The sequence below is a fragment of the Rhagoletis zephyria genome, unplaced genomic scaffold (genome assembly GCF_001687245.7).
Source record: "Rhagoletis zephyria isolate East Lansing unplaced genomic scaffold, Rhagoletis_zephyria_1.1 Rzeph_scaffold_04620, whole genome shotgun sequence".
Classification (NCBI taxonomy): Eukaryota; Metazoa; Arthropoda; class Insecta; order Diptera; family Tephritidae; genus Rhagoletis; species Rhagoletis zephyria.
The window spans coordinates 1,167-11,392 of NW_016161703.1; the positions used below are offsets into that span (position 1 = coordinate 1,167).

General features: G+C 38.6%; 1 protein-coding gene across 1 annotated transcript in view; it reads left to right on the plus strand.

The window, feature by feature from the left end:
• Positions 1 to 10,226, plus strand: part of Rab19 (RAS oncogene family member Rab19) — a 36,646-nt gene that overhangs the window by 668 nt on the left and 25,752 nt on the right. The window lies entirely within an intron of this gene.

Genomic DNA, 10,226 nt, shown 5'->3' on the forward strand with positions numbered 1-10,226 from the left:
TCGAGGGCTTGAATTCATTAATACCCTCTATCTGCAATTTGCACAAAACGGCGTAGCGTGACGTGGTGTGCGCGCCGGTCGCGTGGGGTACGCGGGATTCGCGGGGCGCGAGCGCGAGCGCGATGTGTGGCGCGCTGACGCGGGCCGCCGCGAAGCTAAGGAAATTTATTGTTTGAAAGAGAAATAATGTCAATGGATTTTATTTCGTTTTTAAAAAGGCAATGACCCTGGTGCGAAATAAAGTCAATTGATCTTATTACCTGTCACCATTTTGTGGCCCTTTCTGCTCATTGACGCATCGCATGCCCTGATAACAGCTTTTGAGAGCTCTTTTGAAAGAGCTTCCGCGTTATGTGGTGTTTCACTAACGTTTCTGATACCATCCAGTTTTAGTTNAAGAGAAATAATGTCAATGGATTTTATTTCGTTTTTAAAAAGGCAATGACCCTGGTGCGAAATAAAGTCAATTGATCTTATTACCTGTCACCATTTTGTGGCCCTTTCTGCTCATTGACGCATCGCATGCCCTGATAACAGCTTTTGAGAGCTCTTTTGAAAGAGCTTCCGCGTTATGTGGTGTTTCACTAACGTTTCTGATACCATCCAGTTTTAGTTTAAACATATTTGGGTCGAACTATTCTTTGTACCATCCTTTACCATACTTTTTGGAACATCTGCTAGAAGGGTTTTTTACATCACAGATTTCAATTAAAATCGCTAAATGATCACTCTGAGTATAAGTGTTACGAATCTTCCAAGTGGTTTTTGGTGCCAGTGATTGGGCGCAACATGCAGTGTCAACGACTGAGCCCCTGCCATTTTTCTCAAAGTGTTTTTGTTACCTGTATTCAGTAAGAACAAGTCGAGTGGTGCAAATGCCTTTAATAGGGCGTGACCTCGTCGGTTTGTTCTAACGCTTCCCCATTCAACGGCCCATGCAATAAAGTCACCCGCTATAAGCTTTTGAGAATATAACGTGGCGTCTTGAACTAGGTTATCTAGAAAAGATTCAAACNCCATTCAACGGCCCATGCAATAAAGTCACCCGCTATAAGCTTTTGAGAATATAACGTGGCGTCTTGAACTAGGCTATCTAGAAAAGATTCAAACTCTTGATAACTCAGGCTCGGTGGTGCATAACAGCTATAGATATATATCCCGCCGATCTTACCTCTGACAAAATACTCCTGACTATAAGGTTTCTCAGCAAGACACTGCTCTCCATTGACCCATATAGCAGTTGTTTCTTTTTTACCTGATATCCATGTACCCTGGCTTTCTTTCTTATATGGCTCGCTTAAAATGACGACGTCAATGTCTTTCGCTATAACGGTTTGACGGAGTAGCTCCTGAGCAGCTGAACAGTGGTTAAGATTTAATTGTAGAAGCTTCATACTTTAGCCTTTAATGCACGCTGATAAAATGGGCACTGCTTACCACCTGCAATATGAGCCTCATTGGCTTGACCACTAGACTTGCAGAGCATGCAAGCGGCTTCCTTGCTACACTGTTTAACATTGTGTAAATTTGCGTATGTAAAGATAGGGCTATTTCTCTTAATATGCGGAAATTTAAACAAAAATTTTTAGAGTGTACATAATTTTTTTTTTCAATGTCTTCCTCTATAACGGTTTGACGGAGTAGCTCCTGAGCAGCTGAACAGTGGTTAAGATTTAATTGTAGAAGCTTCATACTTTAGCCTTTAATGCACGCTGATAAAATGGGCACTGCTTACCACCTGCAATATGAGCCTCATTGGCTTGACCACTAGACTTGCAGAGCATGCAAGCGGCTTCCTTGCTACACTGTTTAACATTGTGTAAATTTGCGTATGTAAAGATAGGGCTATTTCTCTTAATATGCGGAAATTTAAACAAAAATTTTTAGAGTGTACATATTTTTTTTTTTCAATGTCTTCCTCTATAACGGTTTGACAGAGTAGCTCCTGAGCAGCTGAACAGTGGTTAAGATTTAATTGTAGAAGCTTCATACTTTAGCCTTTAATGCACGCTGATAGAATGGGCACTGCTTACCACCTGCAATATGAGCTTCATTGGTTAGACCACTAGACTTGCAGAGCACGCAAGCGGCTTCCTTGCTACATTGTTTAACATTGTGTAAATTTGCATATGTAAAGAGAGGGTTATTTCTCTTAATATGCATAAATTTAAATAAAAAGTTTTAGAGTGTACATAATTTTTTTTTCTTCCAAATTTAATTTCTCATACTGATGAAAAATTTATCATATCACAAAACGGACCAAAATTCGCTTCATTGGACCAACGGACCAAGGTAAATAAATCGGACTAATTTTGGTCCGAAAAGGCAAAAAGTGGCAACGCTGATCGACATGACTATGGGCAGATGGTCTGATACCAAGGTCAGCATAGGTCAGCATAGGTCGCCATGATATGCTGTTTATCACGATCATTTAACAGGCTTTCATGCCAAAGATCGTGGTGCGCATTAAAGTCGCCAACTGCCATACGATTTTCATCTCTGAGGAGCGCACCTATTTCAGGGGGATATCCTTCCGGGCAGCTGGCGACAGGGATACCCCCTTTAACGTTAAATATTTCGAGCTCGACATCACCTAACCGGATAGCAATGCCTTGCCATTCTAGGATGGTATCTCTGCGGTCGATGTCTGCTTCAATGAGACGATACTGGACGGTATGGGGCGTGAACGCTAGGCCACCATCATTATCTCGCTAGCGATCTTGACGGTGCACATTGTATCCGCTTTCACGGTTGCCGCCTGTACTTGATGCTACTCACGACCGCCATTTTGTATACCTGCAGCGTCACCGTTCTTTTCAGAAATGGCGACGTTTGTTACCTGAGAATAGTTGGTCGCGCGTGCCTCTTCATCCACGCTGGTGTTTTCCCCTGGATTTTGAACTACCGGTGCAGTACCAACTACACCTTCCAATGACGAACGTAGCTGCGAAATTGTAGCTGTCTCAGGGATTCAACCCCGATGTCTATCAGAGCTGTTATTAGGTCCTCTTTCACTAGTCACTTCTGCAGATCGGCTTCGGTCCTCTAAGTTGCCTTTTCCTTAGCTTCTGCCCACTGAAGTTGCTTTACTTCACTTAAGTTCTCATTTTTTTACAAATTCACTCCGGATACGATGTATGGATTTTTGGTATCTTTAAATTATTAAATTAATACTGTTCGGCCCACACGATTTATTTCAGTGGCCTCAGACCAGTGTTACCGGCCCCTATATTGATAGTCTACAGTAGCGATGGGCATANCTTCACTTAAGTTCTCAAGGTTTTACAAATTCACTCCGGATACGATGTATGGTTGGTATCTTTAAATTATTAAATTAATACTGTTCGGCCCACACGATTTATTTCAGTGGCCTCAGACCAGTGTTACCGGCCCCTATATTGATAGTCTACAGTAGCGATGGGCATAATGTGCACATACGGGTAAAATGCCCAAACGTGCAAACCGCGGGCAAATGTGCAAACCGTTGGGTAGATGATTTGAGGTAAATATGCCCGGGGGGGAAACAGAAAATTTTGCGCGAATTGCATCTGTATGCGTGATCGGAATGAGAGAACAAGTATATGTGAGTACTCATGAATGTGGGCCCCAGGCTGCCAACTTTCCTAAAAGCACCAAAACTTAAGACGAATCAAAACATCAAAAAATCAAAAAATTTTTTTCAGTAAAATTTAATATGCATCTATACTACATTAGTGATCGGTACAAGATATAAGTATTGTTGTATTTATCAAAAACCAAAATAAATAGTAATGCACTAATAACGATTTTAAACTTTTATAGAACCAATTAAATGTTCACTTTAATTCAATCAACATATATATTTAATTTGAAACAATGCATTTATACACATATGTATGTACATACTTATGTGTATAAAAAGATTTTTATATCCAGAATAAAATGCACTAAATAAGCTCTGAACATGGCAGGAAAGGTATTCTAATTAGGTATCTTCGGCTCAGCTAACATGAAAAAAGCTGCATGTATGCATATCTACAGGGTGTCCCAGAATTAACCTGCCAAACTTGAGGAGAAGGCAAGTGGGGTGGTGAGCGCCCTGATAAGCAAACATTTTTCAGGTAAAAGTGTCACCTATCTTTTTTGTCCGATCAGTTCAAATTTATTTTATTTTATGTTTGTAGGCTAGTCTGATCTTTTCAGTTTTGGTGCGAATAAAACTACTTTATTCCACTTTTCACCCGACGTTTCGCTAAAACTTTTTTAGCATCCTCAGGGGTAGTGTTTATTTTATCTGTTATAACAAATATACAAAAATACAAAAAAACACACACATTAAGTATTAACCGAAAAAACAAAAATGTATACATATATAACAACAAATTGAATTTAATGACAAACCAACTCACATTGTTTAGATATTCAAACATAGATATGTATATGTATAAATACTTAATCATTAAGAAAGAAAATATATCCATACCACTTGATGTGGTAGTTTTGTCAGTACTGAAAATTTCATTTTTGTAAACAAGTTATGTATGCGGCCCCAATGTTGTTAAATAAAAATCGTGCCTTTTCATGTATTTTCTTTAACAGCATCTACAAACTTAGTAAATTTTGTATGTAAAATACTTCCAGGTAGTTGCTTCTCCATATTCAAATGCAATGTAGTACAAATATATTAAGGAACCATTATAAAATTAGGACTATTTTGGGATTTTTAACTTTTTGATATTTTGTTCCCCAACTTTTACTATCTCTGGTGAAAAAAATGTACCGAGCTATAAATGTACATTACATAAAAAAATTGCACATTTAATAAATATTTCAGAAATGTGCCACTCTTACTATTTCCAATAGAAAAAAAAAGTTATAGCCGCTTTTGTGGGTAAAGGACTGAGATACGCTAGAATGTATTTAACAGATTTAAATTTAAGTTGCTCTTGTTACCGACAAATGACATGCTAAATAGTTCAAAGCTACATTATTACATGCTCCTGACATTATTTTATGTTACTTACCGGTATTCGAACTAGAGTCAATAACAAGGGCTATATCTATGAATATTTTTTGTGAAGGATGGGTTCACGTGAAATAAAATATACATGAGTTGTTTGAAGAAAAATGTATTCATTTATTGATAAAATATGCTCAAATTGGCGACCTTCTACTCTTATACAAGCTCCACACCTTTTAGGAAAATACGCTTATAGAGATATTAAACTCAGCAGCAGCTCCATTTATTTGTTCCAGCAAATGCTCTTCGTTTTGAATTATTTTTGAATAAATTTTGTCCTTAAGACAGCCCCAGTAGAAAAAATCTAATGGATTCAGGTCTGGCGATCGAGCAGGCCACGTGATTGGCCCGTATCGTCCAATCCATCGGCGAGGATAAGTTTCGTCTAAATGAGCTCTTACTTCACGCCCGTAGTGAGCAGGGCATCCGTCATTTTGCTGCCATAGTCTTCGATGCAGGTTTAAGGGTACCTCTTCTAAAAGAGTTGGAAGCCGTTCCTGAAGGAACTTTAAATAACTGTGGGAGTTGAGCGTTGGCGGCAGTTCCACAGGTCCCAATATCTGACAATGTGGCCTGCTCGATCGCCAGACCTGAATCCATTAGATTTTTTCTACTGGGGCTGTCTTAAGGACAAAATTTATTCAAAAATAATTCAAAACGAAGAGCATTTGCTGGAACAAATAAATGGAGCTGCTGCTGAGTTTAATATCTCTATAAGCGTATTTTCCTAAAAGGTGTGGAGCTTGTATAAGAGTAGAAGGTCGCCAATTTGAGCATATTTTATCAATAAATGAATACATTTTTCTTCAAACAACTCATGTATATTTTATTTCACGTGAACCCATCCTTCACAAAAAATATTCATAGATATAGCCCTTGTTATTGACTCTAGTTCGAATACCGGTAAGTAACATAAAATAATGTCAGGAGCATGTAATAATGTAGCTTTGAACTATTTAGCATGTCATTTGTCGGTAACAAGAGCAACTTAAATTTAAATCTGTTAAATACATTCTAGCGTATCTCAGTCCTTTACCCACAAAAGCGGCTATAACTTTTTTTTTCTATTGGAAATAGTAAGAGTGGCACATTTCTGAAATATTTATTAAATGTGCAATTTTTTTATGTAATGTACATTTATAGCTCGGTACATTTTTTTCACCAGAGATAGTAAAAGTTGGGGAACAAAATATCAAAAAGTTAAAAATCCCAAAATAGTCCTAATTTTATAATGGTTCCTTAATATATTTGTACTACATTGCATTTGAATATGGAGAAGCAACTACCTGGAAGTATTTTACATACAAAATTTACTAAGTTTGTAGATGCTGTTAAAGAAAATACATGAAAAGGCACGATTTTTATTTAACAACATTGGGGCCGCATACATAACTTGTTTACAAAAATGAAATTTTCAGTACTGACAAAACTACCACATCAAGTGGTATGGATATATTTTCTTTCTTAATGATTAAGTATTTATACATATACATATCTATGTTTGAATATCTAAACAATGTGAGTTGGTTTGTTATTAAATTCAATTTGTTGTTATATATGTATACATTTTTGTTTTTTCGGTTAATACTTAATGTGTGTGTTTTTTTGTATTTTTGTATATTTGTTATAACAGATAAAATAAACACTACCCCTGAGGATGCTAAAAAAGTTTTAGCGAAACGTCGGGTGAAAAGTGGAATAAAGTAGTTTTATTCGCACCAAAACTGAAAAGATCAGACTAGCCTACAAACATAAAATAAAATAAATTTGAACTGATCGGACAAAAAAGATAGGTGACACTTTTACCTGAAAAATGTTTGCTTATCAGGGCGCTCACCACCCCACTTGCCTTCTCCTCAAGTTTGGCAGGTTAATTCTGGGACACCCTGTAGATATGCATACATGCAGCTTTTTTCATGTTAGCTGAGCCGAAGATACCTAATTAGAATACCTTTCCTGCCATGTTCAGAGCTTATTTAGTGCATTTTATTCTGGATATAAAAATCTTTTTATACACATAAGTATGTACATACATATGTGTATAAATGCATTGTTTCAAATTAAATATATATCTTGATTGAATTAAAGTGAACATTTAATTGGTTCTATAAAAGTTTAAAATCGTTATTAGTGCATTACTATTTATTTTGGTTTTTGATAAATACAACAATACTTATATCTTGTACCGATCACTAATGTAGTATAGATGCATATTAAATTTTACTGAAAAAATTTTTTTGATTTTTTGATGTTTTGATTCGTCTTAAGTTTTGGTGCTTTTAGGAAAGTTGGCAGCCTGGGGCCCACATTCATGAGTACTCACATATACTTGTTCTCTCATTCCGATCACGCATACAGATGCAATTCGCGCAAAATTTTCTGTTTCCCCCCCGGGCATATTTACCTCAAATCATCTACCCAACGGTTTGCACATTTGCCCGCGGTTTGCACGTTTGGGCATTTTACCCGTATGTGCACATTATGCCCATCGCTACTGTAGACTATCAATATAGGGGCCGGTAACACTGGTCTGAGGCCACTGAAATAAATCGTGTGGGCCGAACAGTATTAATTTAATAATTTAAAGATACCAAAAATACATCGTATCCGGAGTGAATTTGTAAAACCTTGAGAACTTAAGTGAAGTAAAGCAACTTCAGTGGGCAGAAGCTAAGGAAAAGGCAACTTAGAGGACCGAAGCCGATCTGCAGAAGTGACTAGTGAAAGAGGACCTAATAACAGCTCTGATAGACATCGGGGTTGAATCCCTGAGACAGCTACAATTTCGCAGCTACGTTCGTCATTGGAAGGTGTAGTTGGTACTGCACCGGTAGTTCAAAATCCAGGGGAAAACACCAGCGTGGATGAAGAGGCACGCGCGACCAACTATTCTCAGGTAACAAACGTCGCCATTTCTGAAAAGAACGGTGACGCTGCAGGTATACAAAATGGCGGTCGTGAGTAGCATCAAGTACAGGCGGCAACCGTGAAAGCGGATACAATGTGCACCGTCAAGATCGCTAGCGAGATAATGATGGTGGCCTAGCGTTCACGCCCCATACCGTCCAGTATCGTCTCATTGAAGCAGACATCGACCGCAGAGATACCATCCTAGAATGGCAAGGCATTGCTATCCGGTTAGGTGATGTCGAGCTCGAAATATTTAACGTTAAAGGGGGTATCCCTGTCGCCAGCTGCCCGGAAGGATATCCCCCTGAAATAGGTGCGCTCCTCAGAGATGAAAATCGTATGGCAGTTGGCGACTTTAATGCGCACCACGATCTTTGGCATGAAAGCCTGTTAAATGATCGTGATAAACAGCATATCATGGCGACCTATGCTGACCTATGCTGACCTTGGTATCAGACCATCTGCCCATAGTCATGTCGATCAGCGTTGCCACTTTTTGCCTTTTCGGACCAAAATTAGTCCGATTTATTTACCTTGGTCCGTTGGTCCAATGAAGCGAATTTTGGTCCGTTTTGTGATATGATAAATTTTTCATCAGTATGAGAAATTAAATTTGGAAGAAAAAAAAATTATGTACACTCTAAAACTTTTTATTTAAATTTATGCATATTAAGAGAAATAGCCCTCTCTTTACATATGCAAATTTACACAATGTTAAACAATGTAGCAAGGAAGCCGCTTGCGTGCTCTGCAAGTCTAGTGGTCTAACCAATGAAGCTCATATTGCAGGTGGTAAGCAGTGCCCATTCTATCAGCGTGCATTAAAGGCTAAAGTATGAAGCTTCTACAATTAAATCTTACCACTGTTCAGCTGCTCAGGAGCTACTCTGTCAAACCGTTATAGAGGAAGACATTGAAAAAAAAAAATTATGTACACTCTAAAAATTTTTGTTTAAATTTCCGCATATTAAGAGAAATAGCCCTATCTTTACATACGCAAATTTACACAATGTTAAACAGTGTAGCAAGGAAGCCGCTTGCATGCTCTGCAAGTCTAGTGGTCAAGCCAATGAGGCTCATATTGCAGGTGGTAAGCAGTGCCCATTTTATCAGCGTGCATTAAAGGCTAAAGTATGAAGCTTCTACAATTAAATCTTAACCACTGTTCAGCTGCTCAGGAGCTACTCCGTCAAACCGTTATAGCGAAAGACATTGACGTCGTCATTTTAAGCGAGCCATATAAGAAAGAAAGCCAGGGTACATGGATATCAGGTAAAAAAGAAACAACTGCTATATGGGTCAATGGAGAGCAGTGTCTTGCTGAGAAACCTTATAGTCAGGAGTATTTTGTCAGAGGTAAGATCGGCGGGATATATATCTATAGCTGTTATGCACCACCGAGCCTGAGTTATCAAGAGTTTGAATCTTTTCTAGATAACCTAGTTCAAGACGCCACGTTATATTCTCAAAAGCTTATAGCGGGTGACTTTATTGCATGGGCCGTTGAATGGGGAAGCGTTAGAACAAACCGACGAGGTCACGCCCTATTAAAGGCATTTGCACCACTCGACTTGTTCTTACTGAATACAGGTAACAAAAACACTTTGAGAAAAATGGCAGGGGCTCAGTCGTTGACACTGCATGTTGCGCCCAATCACTGGCACCAAAAACCACTTGGAAGATTCGTAACACTTATACTCAGAGTGATCATTTAGCGATTTTAATTGAAATCTGTGATGTAAAAAACCCTTCTAGCAGATGTTCCAAAAAGTATGGTAAAGGATGGTACAAAGAATAGTTCGACCCAAATATGTTTAAACTAAAACTGGATGGTATCAGAAACGTTAGTGAAACACCACATAACGCGGAAGCTCTTTCAAAAGAGCTCTCAAAAGCTGTTATCAGGGCATGCGATGCGTCAATGAGCAGAAAGGGCCACAAAATGGTGACAGGTAATAAGATCAATTGACTTTATTTCGCACCAGGGTCATTGCCTTTTTAAAAACGAAATAAAATCCATTGACATTATTTCTCTTTCAAACAATAAATTTCCTTAGCTTCGCGGCGGCCCGCGTCAGCGCGCCACACATCGCGCTCGCGCTCGCGCCCCGCGAATCCCGCGTACCCCACGCGACCGGCGCGCACACCACGTCACGCTACGCCGTTTTGTGCAAATTGCAGATAGAGGGTATTAATGAATTCAAGCCCTCGATATTTCACATTTTTATATTTATTAGTTATTAGAAGCAGGGATGCCAACTTGGCTCAAACCGTGCCATTTGTCCCTATTTTACTTCAAATGGCACTTAATTTTTCA